Here is an 18,154-nt window from a genome sequence, read left to right as displayed (position 1 = left end):
TGAAAGGCAAAGTCGACCTCGGCGGAATTTGAACTCAGAACGTAAAGACAGATGAAATACCAATAAGCATTTCGCCCAGCATACTAATGTTTCTTATTTCTTTATTGCACACAAGGGGCTAAACATAGAGGGGACAAACAAGGATAGACAAACGGATTAAGTCGATTACATCGATCCCAGTACGTAACTGGTACTTAATTTATCGACCCCGAAAGGATGAAAGGCAAAGTCGACCTCGGCGGAATTTGAACTCAGAACGTAAAGACAGATGAAATACCAATAAGCATTTCGCCCTGCATGCCAACGTTTCTGTCAGCTCGCTGCCTTATTGGTACTTAATATAGTTCTGATCATTACCATGTTCAAAACTATGGTAGATTTAGTTCTGCTATGATAAAATACAATGAATTGTGGTTGAAGTAAGTCAGTTTATAGTTATAATGATGTCCCATATTAATTGACACAAGCCAGAAATATAAGGGACGTTGTCTATATTGTTCCCCCACTCATCCATTATTTTGCCTGAATTCTTAGATTATTTTCTGTCAGAATTTATGAAAGTATATTGGCCTTATTAGTATTTGACCTCTTAAAAATATCGGGAGGAAAATAAAACTGTTTTGTTCCATTGTTCTGCTAATTTGCTAAAAATGAAACAATAAACAATATTTTATGCAATAAGTGCAAGTACTGAAATTTTACAGGGGCACATATAATTGATTAAATCAACCCAGTAACTGGCTCGTATATTCTGATTATCGATCCTGGAAGGATGAGTGTTAAAGTATATATTTCGACGGGATTTGAACACAAAACGTGAAGTCACGTAACTTGATACAACAAAGCAATTTTGTTAGTTACTCTACCGATACTACTAAACACCTTTGAGAAAGGAAATTGTTTCTGACACAGGCAGAAGGCCACAAATTTGGCGACAGAAGTTAGTCGATAAAATCGAACCTAATTCTTCATTAGGTAAAGATGACCTCGGCGGAAAACTAAGAACCTAAAACACTATAAACATCATAAACCATTATGAAGACATTTTTGCGATTCTGCTATAACTTGCCTTTATATTCTTATACAGTTTTGTCAATACACATTTTTATGCTTATTTTTCAAGATATACTCAATTGGTTTTGCGTGTGTATTCGTTTTCTTGTGTTTCTTCATTTTGGGAAAAGAAAATCTCGATGTATTTCTAAAACCAATAAGGATAAATTACTATCACTACTGCTGCTACTACTACTACTACTACTACTACTACTACTACTACTACTACTACTACTGAAAAAACAGCAAAATAATAATTTCTAATGTAGGCACAAGGCCTGAAAATTGGAGAAGGGAACTAGTACTGATACTTACTTTATCGACCCCGAAAGGATGACAGGCAAAGCCAACCTCGGTGGAATTTCAACTCAGAAAGTAAAAGCGGACGAAATGCTGATAAGCGTTTTGTCCGGCCTGCTAACGATCCTCTGAGCTCGCAGGTTAATACTTTTTTGAAGAGAGGAGCTAAGTCGCTACCATTGATCCCAGCGTATGAGTTGTATTGTATGTTATCGATTCCCAAAGGCTAAAAGGCAAAGGTGGCCGCAGTGGGATTTAAACAAAAAATTTATTAACGTAAATTGATATTTCAATAATTCAGGAAACTCACTGATCTCCTCCCACAAAATTTCAGGGTTTAACGAGAAAATCGTCAGTACGTCGGACATAATACTGAACAGCATTCCTATTTACGTCGGACATAAAGCTTAGTAGCATTCCTATTTACGTGCTGACCTTAAATACCGCTGAGGTCGACTTTGCCTTCATCTTTCGCGGTCGGTAAAACAAAGTAACTGTCAAGTTCTGGGGGCTATTCAATCTACTAAGCACCTTCCACCCAAATGTCTGGCCTTGTACCAAAATTTAGATGAATTATTATCATTGATATTAAATAATCATAAATGAGAAAAAAATAATAATAAACAATTGTCATTATTATTACCTACTAATAGAGACAGTTATTTACATGAACATGTCATTCTAATATCATAGATTCGTATAGCCATTCACAAGTGAAATAAATATAAATACAACCATCTGAGGAAACCAGAAATTGTTTGAGCCGGTAAAAAAATCAGTTCGTTGAAATTTTACAGAGCTGAATATTTTCGTTTAACAGGATGTTCTGAACAGGATTCTGGCGACTGAAGACCGTTTGAATTCACTTCACCTTACAGCACACGATTCCCTCCAACTCTGCAGACTTGATAGTAAAAGCTATTTCAGATCTAAGGATGTATCATATAAATGTAATGAATACATCTTTAGGATACGTTTGCATTTGATATACCCTCTCAGAAACTTCAGCTGCTTTATATACATATTCATACAGTTAAACACGTACACACCCATTCATTCATTCATACGTACATATATCATACATACATACACACTCATACGTACATATATACATGCATACATAAACACGCACATAAACATACGTGAGTGAATATATATGTGTATATATATATATATATATATATATATATATGTATATGTATGTATGTATGTATGTATGTATGTATATGTACGTATCAATATGTGTATGTACGTGTGTATATGTGAACATTTATGTATGTATGTATTGAACGATTAAGAGAAATAATTCAGAGTAGCCAGTACCAATAATTTAACCAACAAAAGCGAATAATGGTATATTATATACCGTACAAGACAAATTCTTGAATTCTTGAAATTATATCCGCTTTTTAAAAGGCAGAAGAACAATCATCTGATGGTAATGAGGCTTAACTGTGAGTGAGAAGAGGAGATATTCTCAATGATTCTCAAAAATTGAAATTTCAGTAAGGACAAAACAGCGTCAAGTGGACATGTGTTTCTACTTCAAAAGGCGTCTTCAGCACAGAAATTGCCATGTCCTGTATCCAGCAGGACAAGACATTGAGACATAAACCTAACAGATTAGAGCATATTTTGAAAGCTCAGTCTGAGACAGTCTGAGATGGAATATGTATGGGTGAGACATAACATTTACAAGGAATTTTGTAAAAGCATGCTGGTTCATGAAACGAGTGCACTGTTTTTTTTCTTTGCATTTTTTAAAAATACTTTGAATTTGTTGTGTTCCGTTATTCATAGGAATTATTTATTTTATGACATGTATCAGTTGCGACCGTGCGAAATTGATACACAAAATGAATATTTAATTCTTATATTAATATGTTGTTTTAGTTTCTTGCGGAAGAAATGTAATAAAATTAATTAATGGGAATATTTTTGTGCGTTCAAGCATTTAATTTCGAGCTAGAATTAGAAATAAACAGCCGTCTATGATATACAAGAAACATCAGTTTCAAATTTTGAGGCAATGCCTGCAGTTTCAGGGAAAGGTGAAAGGTGAAAGGTGAAAGTCGGTTACACCGACCTGCTCAACTAGTACTTATTTCATCAACTGCAAAGGAAGAAAGGCAAAGTAGACCTGCGCAGAATTTGAACTCAGAATTTGAAGACGGAAGAAATACCACTAAGTAATTTGCTCGGCAAGTTAACGATTCTGCCAGCTTGCCGCCTTACATCGGATAAATTCTTAAATGATATATTAGTGTTTTAATCGGGTTCTTTTATTGTTTTTCTCATGTTTTTCAGTATAAGCTGAGTAAACCCTACCTCTTTTTCGATCAGCATTTTGCGTAACTGAGTAAGAGTAACAATGGAAATATAAACAGTATGGCTTCAAACGCCGATCCCCTACCGACCGACCATAAAACAAAAAGTTCTGTCTATTGGATAATGTAGCCATACATCAATAAATGTATGAGTGGTTAACTGTTTGTAGAGACTGGAAACTAGATTAATTTTACAGTCAATATGGTAACTGCGGTGAAACAAAAACAAAAAAAATAACGTATTTAGTCCTTTCAAGGTTTGAATTCATCTGTTGTCAATAAAAATATAATCACTGTTCCTCATATTTTTTCTTATAAATTCTTGTGATGCACCTGGACATATCAGTATACACTTTCGCCCATGCTATCCAGCCAGGCTTAATCAAGCCCCAGCTTGTGTCCAGTAAACATTACCCCATGGATCACTTACTCCTTACAAGACTCATATCCCTTGATCCTCAACCACCTTGAGACCACCCCTGCTGCCTCCATGGCCAACTTGATGGTCTTCCACTTACAAACTCCTGCGATGCCCAGCATGTTGTTGGATTAGCAGACGGACAGAAATGCAAACCTTCTGCATTCCAGTTCAGTGATATGAAACGTTTCTTGTCATCTATTGTTTTGTGGTAGCTCCACCTGGTTAGCATACTTCCTTCTCTTCTTCTCATTTGTCTCTCCATTATGTTTTTTCCTAGGAAATACAGACTTCGAACGGAACTATATGCTTGGATGTTTCCGAAATCAGTACTATGTGATGCTGAGGCAAAATTTTGGGAACTTCGAATGCTTCCTCATGTGAATTTCTAGATCCTAGTCTTCTTCCATTGTTAGTAGATAGGCCCGGGGATGTCGACCGGGCAGATGGCGTCATATTCACATTAGCCTTGACAACATCGGTTGTCTTCTCCGTTGGAAAGATGCGCTGAAGTGGCTAATCCCACTGGTCATGCTTCTAGCAATATCACCCCTTGCCTCTAACCCAGGGCTTTTAGACAACTACTGAAGCCCATCACCTCACACACAGAGGAAAAGCTGGACATTCGAGAAAGCTAAATTCATCTGAGAAATTCAAGCTTAAAGTAATATCAAGCAAGACCCAAACTCATAACATTTTCCCTCTTCTCTCTTCCTCTCCTTTGCCATCTCTCTCTCTGTCCTTCCTCCAAAGGAAGATAATACTGCATTTATCTCCCTTTGTTACTGCATGCTATCAAGAGTGTTATCGTTCATGACATGTAATGTTGGAAGCATAATTTTGCCACTGTAGGCGGTATCAGATAAGGATACATGTGTAATTGATTAATAGCTAAACAATAATATCATTCGCAACTTACTTTAATAAATGTATTTAATTCAACAGTTAGTATTTATTTCATTAGTATTCATTTACAACGAAATCTGAGCAAGTAAAATTGAACTTAATGACTACTATGTAACATTAGCCTTTATTACGAACTAAAACGAAAGCATATCCCCAACGTTATCTATCACATAACCAATAACACTCTCTAGTATACTAAATGAATAAAAGGATAAAAGAGCTGAGATTATTTTCTTATGCAGACAAAAAAAAATTCATCCTGAAAATGTTAATTTTAGTCCAAATGACTCTTTCTCTTTCTCCCTCCCGCTATCTCTCTCTCTCCTTCTCTCTCTCTCTCAACCAATGCTCTTTGAAATCATGTGTTTAGATAAAACATTCCAGGCTACTTTAACACATGTGGCAACAATAGCAATGGCAGGCATTTTTATTTTCAGGCAACCTCCTGTAGTTTTTCCACTTCAGTAGATGATATCTACTTCTTCCTAAACTCATCTCTAAATGTTTTATTTTTGTTATTATTTTTCAGAACATATCCTAAAGCACATAGCATTACAGCTTGAGTTATATCCTTCACCTGCTCACAAGGGTGAGCTCTAATTTATTCCCTCACTAGCGATACAAGTTTCTTTAAAAGTACTCCTTTTTCATTTATTCCATAATTTTCTAAGTGATAAACGGATGCAGTGTCCATTCACCAAGCCTTTAGAATGATAATAAAATGTAATTTCAAAAGGACATTTTTCCACTTTTGGAATCATGCATTTTTATTTCTTTTTATACATAATCACGACATTTCGCTTGATTTGATTCAATTAGACAAATGATGCACAACTACAGTAAAATGTTACACTGGACATTTTTCATTTTTTGGAACTTTCTCTTATCAGCAAAACCATATGATTTTATTTGATTCCATCAACTAAATTGCTGTGTATTTATATGTATGTATGTGTGAATATATGTGTACATGTGGGCCTTGTTACACCATCATACAGTTTTGCTTCGTATTTTATCCTCTACTCTGTTTTCTAGCATGTAGCAAAAAAGAAAAAAAAAAGTTGGGGTTGACGTATTCATATTTTCCAATTTGACTAACTATAAAGTTTTGCTACTTTCTCAGTTTTATCATAGAAATGTGAAACTGCATAATTTTATCATCTAAATTAAAGGGCCGATCAATCAGTGAATTTTTTAGAGCCTAAAATATACGTTCTAAAGAAACTCTGACACCACACATTTGAAGATTGACTAACTACATATTTCTTATCTTTTGATATTTTCGTTGCTTGTAAATTTAAAGATGGTAACAATATATATCTTTTGTTTCATCTTCTACCCATTCAATCAATTCTTTCCAAAGTCTTAGGTAGTGGGTTTCATTTCTCTTAAGAGATTCCCGACACTTGCATTTTCTACAGTTAGGTTTTCTCTCTTTTCTTTTCTCTCTCTCTCTCTCTTTTTTTTTTTTTTTTTTTTGTTTCTCCATAGTCTAATGTTACTTCCAACTGCTCCAAACCTCTAGAAGCTTCTCAGCGGTTGTCCTTTTCAGAAAATTCTTTGACTTTAAATTAAATTTTGCACTGTAAGCTATAAGTCAGTTTTCTTATCCACTTTTTTTAATAAGATTTTTATACTAATTAGCATACATCATTTTCCCGTTGTAAATTGAAATAAATTAATTAATCAACTTTAAGCAATAAAGTGTATAACCAAATTTCGCCTGAGTGATATCAGAATAAACGTTTGCTGTTGGATGTATTCACTACGCATAGCGATGCAGGTACATTAGTCGTTAGATTCTCGAGGCTACCGCTTCTGTATCCTTTTCGCAGGTCAATTGCTTATTTCTTTTTACACTCGAATATAATGCAACCCTTCCCATCCTAAATTTCGACTATTTTATTTAGTTCTCGTATCATACATGGTAATTTTATATACATTTTTATAGTCGATGGTAAAGTGTCTTGAAGCAATATAATAGCAGGTCATATGATATTTGTGTTTTCTTTTCTCGAAATTTAAAGTATCATTTACTAAAGATAAGTGTTTTGTACTAATTTACTTATATAAAATATGCAAGGAGCGGTGATTTGTCCAAAGCAGTAAACAATTGGTTTAAAAGCTTTATATAATTTAGTTTCGACCCTTCAGATTATATATTATCTGAACTCTGAGTTCAGAGCTGACAGAATTCATCGTTTTCGTTTATCTCTTCCTTATCAATAATTTAATATAATATTATTTCATTCTGCCTTTTGTCTACAAAGAAATAACTTTTCCCCAACTAATTTAAAGGAAATCAGTTTAAAGTTAAAATGTGATTGATTATTATACAGCATAACTTTAACTAACGGTTAGTCGGATCTTTCTCTTCAAACAACGAACAATCTTTATTAAGTCTGGTTAGGGTCTTATATTATTTAGATCTTTAAGAGTAGGCCTGGTTGGAGACCCGACCTTCCCAGTTCTTTTACAGGGATTTGAAACACTGAAGGTCCGCTGCAATAAATGTGTGAATCTGAGAGAGTAATATGTTAAATAGAATCATAAATAACTGACTCTCATGTATTTTCTTTTACCCAAAGTCAGGAACTTTTCAGTACCCCCTCGTAGTTGGAAGTTTTAATTAGATATTAATAATATTACATTAGGAAATTAGAGACAAGAGATTTATTGGGTTGGACATTGGTTGGTCATAACGCTATGGCACACTTGTGACATATATACTACCAGACAAATGATTCTTTTGGATAGTAATTTAGGGACACCGTTTGATCAATGAGTCTCCTAATTTAACAAGAACTTAAAGTAATTGTCTAAATTCTAAAAACATACAAATTTTTATTCTTAACCAGGCGCAGGCACGGCTGCATGGTAAGAAGATTGCTACCTAACCACATGTTTTCGGGTTCAGTCCTTCTACGTGACACATTGAGCAAATGTCTTCTGCTATACCCCCTAGCTGACCAAAGCCTTGTGAGTGGATATGGTAAACGGAACCTGAAAGAAACCTGTCGTGTGTGTGTATACACACACACACACACATATAGACACACACACACATACTCATATATTTAAATATATGTACATATATATATATGTTTGAATATATATATATATATATATATATACACACATGTATATATGTATGTAAGTAGTTATGTGTGTGTGTATTTTGGTTTGTGTTTGTCCCCTACCTCATCTTGACAACCAGTGTTTGTTTACGTCCCTGTAACATGGCGGTTCGGCAAAAATGGTCAGATAGAAGAAGTATTACGCCTTAAAAAATTAAAAAGTAAGCACTGAGATCGATCTGCTCGAGTAAACCCTTCAGAGCGGTGTCCAAGTATGGCCGCAGACCAATGACTGAAACAAGTATAAGATTAAAATACTAACAAATAAAACAATCTTTGCCGATGCAGATCACCTCTAATTTCCCACAATTCTGTGTTTTTTTCTGTTTTTCTCTTGCTTAACCACCTGATGCAGCAGATATTTTCGTTATATTTCAAAGATACTCCAAACATAGAGTTAGCGAGCGAGCGAGCGAGCGAGCGAGCGAGCGAGAGAGAGAGAGAGAGAGAGAGAGAGAGAGAGAGAGAGAGAGAGAGAGAGAGAGAGAGAGAGAGAGAGAGGGGGAGAGAGAGAGAGAAAATATAGTAAGATAGAAAGATGAATTGATAAATAGGAAGAGATAGATGAAACAACAGAGAAATTACATATCTAATCTTCAAGTAAGCTCTCATGTAATTTTCTGGGTATCTGCAGCTTGTCTTTTAAATGATATTTCTTTGCGTAGTGAACTTAATACTTTTTATTACTTATACTCAGTAAATAGTATATACATTCCAGCATTAGCTGATAGCTTTCTCTTTAATTAAGCATGTTGGATCTCTTCCAAAGGAAGGCCATTTGAGTGATTAGCAAAGATTCTGTGACCAGAATGCTACAATCACTGTTCCACAGAAATGCAGTTTCTTCTCTCAGTTTTTTTTCTGATACTTCTATAAGGGTCTCCCGTTGTCTGAACTAGCTGTACTCAGTTGTATTCACCGCTCATCACTTCTACTTTTTCTTCTACATCTACCATTACAATAATGATTTCTGCTTCTCGTAACTAATTGTATTCTTGTACACAGACTTCTTAATCATTTCTGCTGTGTCTTACTACCCAGATCTTGCATTCAACGCTTCACCCAAATCTTCACATTTTTTCTGCAGGTATCGATCTACAAATGTTCGACGGTTGTGGACTATATCTATCCTTTTTGGAATAACTTATACAAAAAAATTGGTTCCATTTTGGCTGTGTCTAATAATATGGCTTTCTTTAAAACCAGTTTTACCAAACTCAGTTATGCACATTACATATATTTTTATAACCACATAATATTACAAATTGCTCAGGTATTCCAAAAATTCGCGATAGTGAAATATACTGAACACTTTTGACATCATATAATTTCATATCTAGCCCTTGCTAATAATTTTCTTTTTGACTACGCACCAATATAGCTAAGTTTTTGACGATTCTACTATAATTGATCTCGAAAACAACACTGTCCCAGGAGAGTACGAGCGAACCAGTTTACATATAACTGTTTAACAGATACAAATTTTATTAATAGTTCTTGAAAGTAATACAAAGAAAACAAAGGCAGAGGGGCATTCTGAGCTGCAAAATGTGTAAACACAAATATATTTCCACCATTAACATTGGATCAAATACAGATACATGCCCAAACTTCGACTCCATCATACAGCAGCACAGAGTCATGTGCTATTAAAAGTTTCTACAATATAAAACTGCTAACCATGTCGAATGCTTTCGTAACAACAATAAAGCATTCTTAGAAAGTAATACTACGTATTCTTGGGTCCAAAATCTTTATACTTTCGCTTTAGAACAACAATTTTCATTAAACTTACGCCAGTGGCAACTTTACCGAGTTGTGTGTGTGTGTTGCAAAATGAGATGTTAAGCAATTATTTGACAAAGGTCCATTGTAACTTCATTTAGCTAAATTTCGATTAGTTTGTACTGTGGACACTAAAAGAGGATTGGTTTCATATTTGATGTTATATCCTAAGTTATTGGCAATAGACCATAATATTTAAGATTTTATATTTATCTTACGAACTGGGGAATTAGTAGGTTATTCTTAAACAAATAAACAAGCCAGCTTTGTTTACTGGTCGTATTAATTGTATTTCATTTTCATTCTGAATGTTCTACAATCGCATTTCTAATTCCCAGAGAAAAGCAAGTCCGAAGCATTGTGCCGTGTTAAAGACTGAATATAAAGCAAGGAGTGGCAATCATGAACGTTAGAAGAAAGCTTTTTAGAAATTCGAGTTAACAGCATTTTCAATTCCGTTTTGGAGTAATTTAATATCACTTTTGGCTTTAATGCTCTGTAGTTAGGTATGGATATGATTCAACCTCATTTCTACTCACAGAAAAGGAAAAGCGCCTGTTACTTATAAAAGAATTGAAGCTATATAAAAAGAGTGTATTTGTTACAAATATATTTTCTATAACATTTTTCTTTTCGATTTACAAGTCTTAAAAATGTATTTCGTAGTAAAACTCCGTGATGATTTGATTCAATACTTGATATTACTGAATTTTTCCAAACCAGAGCTACATTTTAAAACAGAATAGAATGCTTTTTAATCAAATAGAATTAACAAAGCAAATTATTTAACCTTCCAAGGAGACATAAACAGAAGTAGAACCGTATTTGGAACGTTAGACAGCTACAGGCTTGAGTCAAATGTTGAATTTATACAGTTTCAATTAAAGAATTGTTGGGACATCTGCGAAATTGTTTTACTGTTATAAGTGGTAAATGTTAAACCGATGATCAAATAACTACATAGAAATAAATTTTAGTTGAGTATTTTTCAAGATGTAGATACTTAACAGCTCGATTTGGAAACATTTTACAGCGAATGCCAAAGAACTTAAGTTTCAATTGTTTACAGTTTTGTTTGAGTTTTTGTTATGTATATTTGTTAATCTAATTATACTGTTTGTTATTTCTACGGTCTTATAATTGCTGCCCTATTAAACTAATATGTTTTATCTAATTGACTGCCTAGGTCTAGTCATATTGTATGTGTGTGTGTACATGATCAATGACGAAATGCATATCAGAGAGAGAGGAGGGGAGACAGAAAAAAGAAAATGAAAGCGGGAGAGGAGAGGAAGCGAAGGCAACATTGTTACGTAAAGTGAGAGGGAAAAGTGACAATAATAGTGAGAAAATAAAATAACATTGCTGACGAAAGAATTCAAAGGAAAGACAGAAATAGATGCCTAGAGAGAGGGAGAGAGAGAGACACACACACACACAGTGAGAAAGGGAGCGGGGAGAGAGAGAAAGAGGGAACTATGCATGAGGTATGAATAAAATTATCTCACGCATAACAGCCCCGTTCTTTTTCTATTCACAGTGTATCCCTTATTCATTGCACCTTCCTATTTTAAAATCGTTGGGTGTCTTTTGAAAAATATTTTGGTTAATTATTTCTATTATATGGAATTAACCGCGTAAAGATTCTCTCATTTGGCTCATCAAAAAAAAAAAAAAAGAAGACCGATGAAAGAATTCTTCGTTAGAGTTAGAATAGATCTTCTTTTATCTTTGACTTCTTTCTATCATTAAAATGCAGCCGTGCTGGGGCACCACCTTGAAGAATTTTAGTCAGTACTTATTATTTCTTTTGTAAAGCGTGATTCGGGGCTAAACATAGAGGGGACAAACAAGGACAGACACAAAAATTAAGTCGATTACAGTGCGTAACTGGTACTTAATTTATCGACCTCGAAAGGATGAAAGGCAAAGTCGACCTCAGCGGAATTTGAATTCAGAACGTAACGGCAGACGAAATACCGCTAAGCGTTTCGCCCGTTAACGCTTCTGCCAGCTCGCCACCTTTAGTCTCTTCTGCCGAACCACTATGTAGCAGGGACGTAAACACACCAACACCGGTTGTAAATCGGTGTTGGGGGCAAACGCGTACGCGCGCACACACACGCACACACACACACACACACACACACACACATATATACATATGACAGGTTTTCAGTTTCCGTCTATCCGATCCACTCACAAAGCTTTGGTCGAACCGAAGCTATAGTAGAAGACACCTACTTAAGGTTCCATGCAGTGGAACTGAAACCAGAACCATGTAGTTGGGAAGCAAACGTCTTACCACACGGCTACGCCTGAAAATTTTTCATAAGAAAAGTGCAATATAAATGACAGGAAAGAGGAAAACGAGCAGGAAAGTGTTGTTTAATGAAGGTCGAACAATCCATTGCTGAGGAGAATCAGTCGGTAGCAGAAGCTGAGGAATACATGATGATTAGATGACAAGCAGTTTGCTATGGTGAGACTTGCTATTAAAGCACAATCACTTCCAGTTTTATATTAGATGATCAGATACGTTGGCTAAAACTGAGTATACAAAAAAGACGGTATACTGCACCCAACATTTTCTTATAATGTTCCTTCCACAAAAGTAGTTGAATTCAGTAATGCAAGCTCATAAAACATCTAGAGGTATCATTAGCAGCGAAGTTAATTAGATCGTTGAAAATTAAACTACTGGTTCATCGCTGTGCCTATAATAATGTACCAAACTTTAACGCCTCAACTAATCGTCTGATGGCCTGTCATTTAGGAAAGACGTATGCAGCTATAATTCTGCTAGGTAATGTTATATTTTGAAGAACTAATCTAGGCAGGCGGTCCAACCTATTTCAATGTTCAGCGTGTTGTTCTAAGAGGGATTATGTTCAAGTATAAATGTATTATGATATCACTAACTGCACGTTAGCAAAATGGTAGTAAATGAAAGTAATCTTAAGTTTAATGATACCATAAAAACACTATAATCACTGCCATTATTTTACATTATCTTTGTAAATAGGGTATGTCAAGGATAGGTAGAGCAGTCGACAGACAATGTTGACCATGTATAAGTACAAGTTTGAGAAAGATAAGGGAATGCAAATGCAGCTACGCTTCTCTTGTGAGGCAACCTTATATTTTGAAGAATTAATCTAGGGAGGTGACCCGTCCCAATGTCGAATGTGTTATCTTAAGAGAGAGTATTAAAGTATTAATGTATTATGATATAACTAAGGCGACGAGCTGGTAGAATCCTTGCTGTGCTAGGTAAAATGCTTAACAGCATTTCTTCCGACTCCTTAAATCCTGAGTTCAAATCCTGCCGAAGTTGACGTTACCTTTCATCCTTTCAGGGTCGATATAATAAGTACTAGTTGAGTACTGGGGTCGATGTAATCGACTAGCATTCTTCCTCACAAAAATTCAGGCCTTACGCCTATAGTAGACAGGATTGTTATATTACTAATTGCAGTTATCTATGCATGTGAGTTTTCCCACCCTGCGACACTACTATTTATCCAAGATAAAAGCCGCTAAATTAGGCCCGATACAGTGTAACACAATTGACCTCAGGCGTTATTATTAAAACGCAAAACATTTTGTCCCACCCTCAAACAGTTCCTTGAGCATACTACTCTGGGATTGGTTCTTTTTCTATTTACCTCGGAAAAATAAATGAATTTTAATGTTGACTTGGATGAAAATTGAACTCCTACGGTTAAATATCGAAACAAATACTGCTACGTATTGTAGCCAACGGTTCCGCCAACTCACCGACTTTATGGGTGGCTTCTTAATTTACGTATGTTCTTTCTTTTCTCGTTATCATTATGCTTTCCAGAGTAAAACCTCAATAATAGTATTTTGTCAAACCTATCCTGGCTTTACATGTACTTTTTTTTTTCTTTTGAAGAGTAATTGTTTCAATTTTTGGAGTAAGGTCAGGAACTTTAAGAGAATGAAGAAAGTCGATTTCATGGATCCCAATACTTGGCTGGTATTTTGTTTTATCGATCCCAAAAGCAGGAAAAGCAAAGTTAACCTCGGTCGTAAAGACGGACGAAAAGCTACTAAGCATTTTTCACAGAGTGCTAACGATTCTGCCATCTCGCCACATTATGTCGTCTTCAGAAGAATAACAAGCGTTGCGTATTTCTCGTTCTACTTTCTTGTTATCTTTGCTGTCGTCCTGCTTCATAACAAAACGTAATCTATCTTTGAGACTACTGCTTTAACACATTTAACATTGATAAGGAGGAACTGTGTAATAATGTAGGAGTATTTTGATATCGAGAAACGTCACGCTATCTCGAAAAGTCCTAGCAACAAAATATCTCTGTAATTGTTACCATTGTTTTCTATCATTAATACCATCATCATCATCGTCGTCGTCAACAACAACAACAGCAGCAGCAGCAACATATTATCAAAAGCAATAATATTCTTTTCTACTCTAGACACAAGGCCTGAAATTTTGGGGGAAGGGACCAGTCGATTAGATCGACTCCAGTACGCAACTGGTACTTAATTTATCAACCCCGAAAGGATGAAAGGCAAAGTCGACCTCGGCGGAATTTGAACTCAGAACGTAAAGACAGACGAAATACCGCTAAGCATTTCGCCCGGCGTGCAAACGTTTCTGCCAGCTCGCCACCTTTAATAACAGCAACAATAATATTTTCATCACCCTCACCATCACCATAACCATCGTCATCGTCATCCTCATCAACAAAATTATCATCGCCATTATCATCATCATCATCATCATTATCAGTTGCAGTATCTGTATGATTTCGGCTGTTTAAGGTCGACTTCATCTTTTATCTCTCTAGTATTAATAAACATTAGTACCAGTCACGTACTTTGAGCGATTCAGTTGGCTACACCTCATTTTCTAAAACTTCACGATATTCATCTTCAAGGGTGACAGAAGTCAGAATCGATATGACGTCGAATAAGTCCATGCGGTATTTCTTCCGACTTTTTGTGTTCTAGTTTCAAATCACGCTGAGATCAAATTTTTTCCGTTCATCCTTTCACGGTCGTTAAAGTTAAGTACCAATTACATGCTGGAGTCGATGTAACTTAATAGCAGCCCCACTTCAGATATGCTTGCTTTGTGCCTAAATCAGAAATCATTATTGTTAAGAGTCCTCTTCTAAGAGGGCTCATTAGCCCTATCATACCTTATTCCCGCTATAGCGTGAATAGGTTAAACTTCTTCTAAGCCGGATTCCCGGTAAAGCGGTAATGAACAATACACACAGAAAAAGAGGATGCAGCCGATTCTGTTCTTTAGTTTGTCTGCAAATGTTGATCTTGACCTCAGTATGCAATTATTGTTCCCCACCCCCTCAGAAGCCCAAGAGGAGGGTGAAGTTAGACACCGAGGCCAAGGTCTGCAAGGTCTGAGAGGGTTACACGTGGCTGCATTGTAAGAAGCTTGCTTCCTAACCACATGTTTCCGGGTTCAGTCCCATTGTGTAGTACCTTGGGCAAGTGTTTTATACTTTAATCCCGGGGCGACCAAAGCCTTGTGAATGGATTTGGTAGACAGAATCTGGAAGAAGGCTGTTGCATATACATATGTGCGCGCGCGTGTTTGTGTCTTTGTGTCTCTGTTTGTCCCCCACCACCGCATAACAATCCGAGTTAGTGTGTTTACGTTTCCGTAACTTAGCGGTTCGGCAAACGATAACGATAGAATAAGTACCAGGCTTAAAAAAAAATTAGTCGATTCATTCGACTAAAAATCTTTCAAGGCGGTACCCCAGCATGGCTGCAGTCTAATGACTGGAACAAATAAAAGACAAATACATTCATATATTTCAATTGAACGTATTCTTGTTGAATTCAGGTTTTCATGCCATTTTAAAAAAGTTGTGCTCCAGCATGACCGCAGCCACTTGGCTGAAACCCATAAATAAATAAATAAATAAAAAATATAGTTATTCTACTCCAAGCCCTATTTCTAATTACATTTTTACTCTCCACTCATGTTTCTACACAATATATCATGTGCACAGGTGTTGTTGGCTACAAGTCTGTCACAAACGTATACTATGTGTGTGTGTGTGTGTGTGTGTGTGTGTGTGTGTGTGTAAATTATGGACACCTTTCGTTTCTAGTATCATAAATATTAAGAATACGTTTATGTTCAAGCTTGATGCTGTCAACTAATATTTTCCCCAACAACTTTATTTTGGCTAATGTATTGTAATGAGCAACTATTGCTACTTGTTGCTAACTCATAGTAAACCATGAGAAAGGATTGTACTTGTGTCTCCGATGTAATTTCAAAAACGACACGAAGCAGAGTATAATGTGTATCATTCTTAACCACAAGCTCAATGCTAGGATACAATACAATAGCACAACATTGAAAGATTTCCTTCTTAACTAAAGACAACAAGCTGACAAATCACAAAACGTATATCACACAACTAATGTAACATATAAATTTCAATGTAAGCATGAAAGTAGCAAACGTCATACCTCAAACTGTTATCTCGAAGACCGTAAACAAGAGACCTTATGATTTACGAGAAACTTTATCCATCTTATCCACTAAGAATAATCTACAAATAAACGTAATGACAAGATTTCCTTGCGCTACCACAAAGCCTCAAAATCTTGCTATTATACAAACCTAGCAGTTTAATCCGAAAATAACAAGAACTTCATTCGCTGCTTTTATTTAGGCTGTGAATACCCCAACAGTAATGTTTACTTAATTACGCAAAATGACTCGACACCTTACAGTTAATCCAACCAAACAACCTTCTATTTCTTTACTTATATATTTTCTTTAACCATACGCTAGTCACCTTAACATTCCAGTCTTAACTATGTACTTATTTATTATTATTCACTTTTTATTTACTTAAGTTTTTGCTTAATCACTTGAGTTACAATTTAGTAATTTTGTTTGGTCACTATCATTAATATACCGATATTGTTATGTATAAAACTTCTAATGTTTTTCGTAATCCTACTCTTTTCTCAGGACACAAATACCTTCTCGTTAACCTATATAGTTGCCTTGAACTTATTTCATATCTACTCCATAATCACGGTCTTTCTCTAGCCTCCCATTCTTCTGCCTAGAATCGCCTCCTCGCCTATGCTACTAACTTATCTTACACCTCAAATCTTTCCATCAATAACTAAATTACTTAATCAGTTTCTCTCACAATCTAATTATAAATCTCTCTCTCTCTCTCTCTCTCTCTCTCTCTCTCTCTCTCTCTCTCTCTTTCCCTTTCTCTCTTTCTCTCTCTCATACACGCACATACACACACTTATTCTGTGTATCTAATTATAATTCGCCTTTGAACGTATCCGGGAGCATCTCCGATCAACAACTAATATTTTCCTCATAGAGGCGCTAGTTAATGCAGTGCAATGATCTAGAAGTTCTGAGTTCAATCCCAAGTAGGGCACTAAATTAAATCACAAGGCACTTGAAGAAGACTGGAACATACACAGCCGAAACGTAGTAAATGCAGCAACCAATATCAGGCCACCATTGTCTAATACATGATATAAAATTCATCATCTCAGAAATACAGAATTGTGAATAAATTAAAAATATGTAGTTTCATTAATTTAGAATCTGATTTGGATCTCCAGCCAGTCGGTTTACCTTTCACCCTTCCTGTCACGATAACATATACACCGATCAATATACTTCTTGATTCAATAAATCATACTCATCTCCAACATTTTTGTGATTTTGTACCAAATTTTATATATCCACTGGTTTATGTTGGTTGCTCCAGGGTAGGTAATTTGCAAGACTTATTTATCTATGCTCCAAACCAGAAGACAAAGAATGTTGTTTACCCAGAAGCTCTTTTCTTTCAACATATGTGGTAGAATTTATCTCTTTCATAAAAGTGGTATATTTTGTATTTCGGTTTATTATTATGATTATTCAGTAGTTTTATTTTTATAACGTGTTTTCACTTCACTACCGAGCGCAGCTCTGTGTGCCTTGGGTATGTGCTGTGGTTTACTTATTATTATCATCATCATCATCATCATCATCATCATCATCATCATCATTATTTTGTATTACGAATTCAGAATTCATTTCCCAATTAAAGAATAAATTGAATTTAGAATAACAAATTTCTATACAACATATTTTGCTTTTTTCTTCCAGTATATAAGGAAAAAATTAATTCCCGGGCAACGCCGGGTGCCGCTTCTAGTATATA

General features: G+C 35.5%; 1 protein-coding gene across 1 annotated transcript in view; it reads right to left on the bottom strand.

Moving 5' to 3' along the window:
* The window catches only part of LOC106868133 (collagen alpha-1(XXI) chain), a 57,721-nt gene that overhangs the window by 35,543 nt on the left and 4,024 nt on the right, over positions 1 to 18,154 (bottom strand). The gene's annotated exons all lie outside the window — the stretch shown is intronic.

Source organism: Octopus bimaculoides, chromosome 4 (genome assembly GCF_001194135.2).
Source record: "Octopus bimaculoides isolate UCB-OBI-ISO-001 chromosome 4, ASM119413v2, whole genome shotgun sequence".
Taxonomy (NCBI): Eukaryota; Metazoa; Mollusca; class Cephalopoda; order Octopoda; family Octopodidae; genus Octopus; species Octopus bimaculoides.
This window is presented reverse-complemented; position numbering and strand designations above follow the sequence as displayed.